Source organism: Dryobates pubescens, chromosome 14 (assembly GCF_014839835.1).
Source record: "Dryobates pubescens isolate bDryPub1 chromosome 14, bDryPub1.pri, whole genome shotgun sequence".
Lineage (NCBI taxonomy): Eukaryota > Metazoa > Chordata > Aves > Piciformes > Picidae > Dryobates > Dryobates pubescens.
Genome location: NC_071625.1, coordinates 2,781,237 through 2,787,523, shown reverse-complemented (window position 1 = coordinate 2,787,523; position 6,287 = coordinate 2,781,237).

Below are 6,287 nucleotides of genomic sequence, written 5' to 3'. Positions count from 1 at the left end.
CAGGGAGGGTCTGACCCGCTCACCCAGCTCTGCTCTGTCATCTGTGCAACTGAAATCCCCTCCAACTCTTCCTTGTTTTTCTAGCATTTCTCTGTTGCAGTCCGTGCCTGAGCATCTCCAGGACAGGATCAGGCCATCCTTTCCACTGTGGAGTGGGAAAAAGAGGCCACAACATGGAAATGAGAGGCAGAGTCATGGGGTTCTTGTGTGGTTAAATGATTCATCCCAGCAGAACCAGCTCCTGGACTAAATCAGGGCTGGGTTTACGTTGTACACCAGCCAGGCAGCCTTGACAGGGCTCTGAAGGCCAGGGTGCCCTGCAGGCAGGTGCACTGCATTTGCATTGCCCCCCGGGCTGCCTGAGCGTGCCCGGGGCTGGAGCTGCCCACAGATCCCATCTGCCGTGGCAGCCGGGCCTCAAGAGCTTCTAGAAGGGCCCCTGAGGGTTGCCTTCCCGCGCCCTCCTCGGCAGCCCGGCACAGGCAGCCAGGGCAGCGCGCAGCCAGCGCAGCGCAGGCAGCCACGGGCTTGTGCTGCAAGTATTCATTAAGTATTAATCAGGGCTGTCCCCAAAACTGGCTTCAAGGGCTCTCTAGCAGGCAGCCTGTGACCATAGGTGGGGCTGAGCTGTTTGGGTCCTTTTCCTGCTGATGCACCAAATGCCCTGCGTTGTCACCCAGTTTTAGCCTGGGGGGGCCATGGGACCTGGGGAGAAGAGGATGTGACCGTGGGAGCACTCACTGTGCCTGCTGACTGCAAGCCCCGGGTGAGCAGAATCCATCTGTCTGCCTGCGTTCATCTGGCTAAATGATTCGCAAGGTTTAAGTGGAAGTACCATAATACAGCAACAAAAGCTCCTAAAGCACCCAACCTGTGCAAAAGCTTCCAAGCCTGTGGCAGTCACCGAGGCTCAAACGCGAGCTCTGCCTGTGTGTGCTCGGCACGACACGTGGAGCACAGGCTGCTTTGAACGCAGGCAGGCTTGCATTAACACGATGGGAAGGAGCAGCTACATTCTAGCTCACCAGTGATCCATGCAAAATGGGTCACCGGGAGATTTAGAAACTGTACCTTTCAATCCCAGCCAAAGAGATACATCAAGGCACGCTGACGTGAGGCACGGCTGACACACCTTGAGGCATCTTCAGTGCATCGAGTGCTAGTGACGCCAAAGGATGTCAGCTGGCGATACTGGAGACAATGCCTCCGAAATAATCTCCAGGGGGGGAAAAGAAATAAAGGATTTACTTCCTCTTACGCTTGGGGGGGGGGGGGAATAAAAAACCCAAACACGATCAATCAATCAATCTCCTTCCCCCAGACAGACGAGTGAGTCTCCAAAATGCTTTAGCGTGTAGGGAAGCTCTCGGGAGCTGCAGCGAGGGAGCCGCAGGTCAAGGCACTGCCGGAGGAGTGGGAGTCTGGCAGCAGTGCCTGCAGCAAGGCACCGCTGGCACCGCCTGCGCCGGTAGGTTTCCTCCCATCGGCACAGGGAGGGTGAAGTTTGCTCACTACGCGGCCAGAAGTCTGGGGGGATTTCTACACAGAGGGAAAACTAAAAGAGTGGGGGGTTGTGAGCTTCTCCCAGCCGCAGCCCTCAGCCCTGTGAGGCGATGGAGCCACTCTCTGGATCCTACGAGAATTTCAGGGAAGCAAAAGTCCTGCTGCTCCCCTCCTCCTGCCGTGAGGAGGGTGATGGACCTTGAGGGTCTGAAAAGTAATTCGGGCAGTGCCGAGTGGCACAGGGACTGCCCAGCACCTTCTTCTGCTATGGTCTCAATGGAATCGCTGGCAGGATGGCTTGTGGGAGCACTCTCCCAGCTTCCCAAATCCAAGCCAGCCCTGTGGCAGCCACCAGGCTCAGTTGCTGGGGCTAGCAGTTGCCTGCAGCAAACAGAGATGCCTCCTTCAACCAGCGCAGCCAAGTCTGAGAGGAGACGTCTGTCTGTCCCCTGGGGCCACGGCATCTCCCAGCACAGCAGACGGGCGCTCTGCAGAGGCAATGCCACCTGCGTGCCCAGCGGTACCCCTGCCCGTGGGACGGCTCGGGACGTGACCTCTTTGCTCTCCTCCTGGCACAGCCGTGCTGGCAGGGCCCTGCTGCATAGACCCCTCGCTTCAGGCAGAGCTTTGTGTTTTCCCTATCGGTCGATCTTCAAATCAGTTTGAGTCAGGCAGCACCGCGAAGTTTTGCCCCAGTGCTTGAGGGGCCACTGCTCCGGGGATGGGGGGGTGGGGAATGCTTTCGGGGTCCCACCCTGCTTAGCATAAAGTCCCGGGCAGGATTTGAAAGCTGCGCCTGGGAAATGGTGCTGAGGGAGGCTCAGAGGAGGGGGAGCAGCCTGCACTTTGTATTTCCTTAATTCTGCAGATCTAGGAAAGATGTTTAATGTTCTCAATGTAAATATTTTTGCATCTCTCGTTTGATAGACTGGAAGCTTTTAGGAAAAAAAAAAAAGTTTCACAAACATCTGCATCTGGATTTTTGAAAATAGAGATTAAAACGAATGCTTTGTGCAGATGTGATGCCTTTATTCTAAATGTAAATAAACATTATAAAATCCGAGTATTCATCTCTCTAATAACCTCAACAAAAATAACATTCTGGCCAGCAGCTACCCGATTTTTGCCATACTTACACCATTATAAGCAGGGGGGGGGCAAGAACTAATGAACACTTCTGAAAAGAGATGCTGTCAGGAGGGAAAGATACGTTGAAAACACAGTACAGCGCTAACGTAACAGCAACGTACGCCTAAATAATGTATCTTGGTAAACATCGCTTCTCCACGCATAAAGCACTACCTGCAGTGACAATATTTGGAGCATGGAGTGGTGAGAGGCTCTGAGGCACCAGCGCAGCTTAGCTGACTGACTGCAAACTCAGTCGTGGAACGCTGTGGCCGGGACGCCGCTGTTGGCTCCCCTTGATCTCCGTGAGGGCTGCGGCGTTTGTGGGTTGCAGCACTGCTGCCAACAGCACTCCCAGCCCCAGTGACCAGAGCCCCGACCACCTGCACCACTTGTCCTGGTCTTCCTGGGACCACACTGCTGTGCCACGGTGTGTGCTAAACCCAGCATGCTTAAAATGCTCTATCTAGGGCACCTGCACTGATGCCTCCTGAGTGCCGTGTGGACGTGGCATTGATTAGTGGAGAGGGCACTGAGCGTGTGAGAAGTGCCAGGTAGGAAAAGCAAGGTCTGCATTAGTGAAGAGAGGGCAGCTCATGAAGGCTGGTGGCTGCAGGACAGATCAAGGCAACAAGTGGAAGCTGGGACGGTTCATAAAGACAGAACCTGTAAGTGTGAGTGAGGGAATTTGCTTAGGAGAAGACGTGTTGAAACGCAGGGTGAGGCATGGGAAGCAGAAAAACAATAGGAGGGAAAATATAGTGAAGGAGATGGAAGGGAGACTATGCAGGAGGCAGTGTGTAATAGAGGATGAATCTGAGGTGAGAAAAGCAGCTCCCGAAGCAAACACCCAGAAGGTGAGCAGTGAGAAGTGGGAAAAGGAAGTTCAATAAGTAAGGATTTTTCGTCTTTTGCTCAACCAGTGGGACCATCAGAACGTTACTTTTCAGATGCAGCCTATAGGGCTGTGATTTTTGTTATCTGATTCGCCCCCCAAAAATGGAGATTATGACCACATTATATCTTACTATCTGCTGGGTTTTCTCCCCAGTACGTGGCACAGCTAGTCCTTCCCCCGGCTACTCCACTGCAGCTGCTGCCTCTAACACTGCAAACGTGCCACAACAAAGGGAAAAAAACAGTGCGGAAAAAGAAGGGGCAGTGGGAGAGAGAGGAACGTGGGGAAGCAGGAGGCAGGTGGTTTGGGAAGCTGCAGGAAACTCTGGAAGCGCAGAGCTGTGTGCTGTGTTCTGGGACTGAGCTGCGGAGGAAGGAGGATCCTTCACACAGACAGCAATCATGAGGATGTTGGTGTACTCAGCGTTTGCTTTGTGCAAGCCAGGATGGCACTTTATGGCTGTAAAACTCCTAGCCCTGCCCGAAAGATAGCTTTAGAGGGCTTGTTTCTGTTCCCAACAGGTCTAAACCAAACGAACCGTGTGTGTATTTTAACATGTTCTTTATAGCTGCCTCTGAAACTTCCCAGGGAGAGATGATCTTGTAAAGAGCGAATGGAGCGTGTCGGTGCCATAGGCGAGTGTACTGATAGTGAAAAGCAATACTAAAGCCTCCTCTGACACTTTAGGGTTGTAGCTACTGGTTTAACGTTAAAAAACAGTCCAGGGACCAACTGTCAGAGAGACTTCTCACTGCCCCTCTTCAGCAGCTGGGGCTTTGTTCTGGCCACTGAACCTTTTAAATCCTCTGAAGATAAATTTCCAGCCTGTGTCTGCTCAGGAGGAAGATGATTAAACAAGCAACCTCAAACAATTAAATAAAACCTTAGATATATGCAATCATTTTAATTTAGTCCTTTGATATTGCTCATCTGATTAAGTTCTTTCCAAACAAACTGCAGACAGAGCTTGGCCCAGGAGGAGTGGGCTAAGCCCATGTGTGTATCCTGACAGGGGTGTTTACTCCAGCAGAGTTATCCCAGCCTCACTGCGCCGACTTGGGGACGCAAAAGGGCCTGGGGACAGGAACTTGGAGAACAATAAGGATAGAGAAACTTAGAGGAAATAACCTACTGGGAGAACAGGAATGCACTGGGACTGAAAAAATCGGTCAGTGAGGAAGAAATCAGCTATTCAGAAGATGCCCATGGAGAAGGAGTGAGAGGTGCCCATGGCAAGGTTTGGAGAGGAGCAGCTTGGAGAACAGATCAGCTTGGAGAGGAAGGACAGGAGCACTGCCACTGCAGGATGGAGGGAAGAAGGAGGGAAGGGGTGGAAGTCAGGGGGAGTGAAGAGGAAGAGAGCAGATAGCCCTTAAATAAACTTTGACTAAGGAGGCTGTTCTTCAGCCAGCAGACCAGAATTTCTGCTACAGAAACAGTTCTTTCTCTCTCCATCTTACTGGACAGGAACAGATGCAGAGATAGGTTTTGACCACTGAAGAAACTTTGGCTGAGTTTCAGCATGCCATATCTGCTGCACCAGTGAAAACTCACCTGGCTGCCTTGGGCTGGGGTAGAGCAGGGCTGGCTCTGGGGTCCCTGCCCCTTATCCCAGGCTGGGCATGGTAGCCCTCTGTGAGAGGCAGCAGACAGACAAGCAGCCCCAGACAGTAACACAGCCCTTTCTGCACCGATGGCCTGAGCGCAGCCCGGGCGCTGCTGGTCTTAACTTGCGACTCATTAACAGGGTTCAGGCAGTGAGGTCCCTGCCGCAGGACCAGCAAGGCTCAGGGATGGGGACGCTCCAGCCATCCAAGCTCTGCCAGCATATGCTGCTGTGGGTCTGCTGGGACGTGTGAACCCCTCCATGAATAGACCATACAGGAGCTCTGACACGCTGCTAGGTAGGGCTCTTCTCTGCTGGGCTGGGTGCAGGGGGGTTGTTCCCCATTTGGACTGAGATTCCTGAGCCAGGGTGGAAGATTTCTCTTGCCATTCTAAGATGGGTGTTCCCAGCCTGAGAAAGAACTTTTGGGAGCCCAAACTACCCAAGACACTGCAGGGAGGGTGCTGAGATTGACAAAAGCAGTGGGTTAGCAAAGGAGGGGATGTACATCCAAGCCACCCTGCAGTGCATCAGGGAAAATGCCTCAGCGCTGGCATCAGGACTTCCTGGAGAGGACCAGAGGCACTGGTAGGGGGCTTGCAAGGGTGACAAGGGAGGAGAACCTGGGGGTCACTGCCACCATCCTGCTACCCGCATACTGGCTGCAGGCACTGATCATGAAGCCCATGGAATGTGTATGACGGGCTGCCCAAAACTGTTCCAGCCGCAGGCAGCTGGGGTCGTAAGGGAAGGTGGAAGAAGAAGCCTCACAGCAGGCTGAGGGTCTCTTAGGATGGGGGAACAGACCCTGTCCTCAGCACCCCTCCCTCCGCTCCCCCCAGCCATGACCTGTGCTCAGCAGCACGGAAGGGGGAGGATGTTTGGGGGGGGTGGGGTGTGCGCTCCAGCTGCCAGCGCCGCTGCTCTGCAAGGGGCCTGCCGAGCAGCCCCGGGGCGGGGGACACTATGCTTCCCTGTTTGCTTCCAGATCAGCCGGGAAGGAATCCTCTTCTGCGGGATAAAGTCCCTGTCTACGCGGGTGAATTGCCCGTGTCCAAAGTCTACTGCAGGAGGCTGGCTGCTGCAATCTCCTGGAGAGGGATGACTTTTACAACGCATGGGCTGATTGCAAATAAGTTACTAATCAGCCGC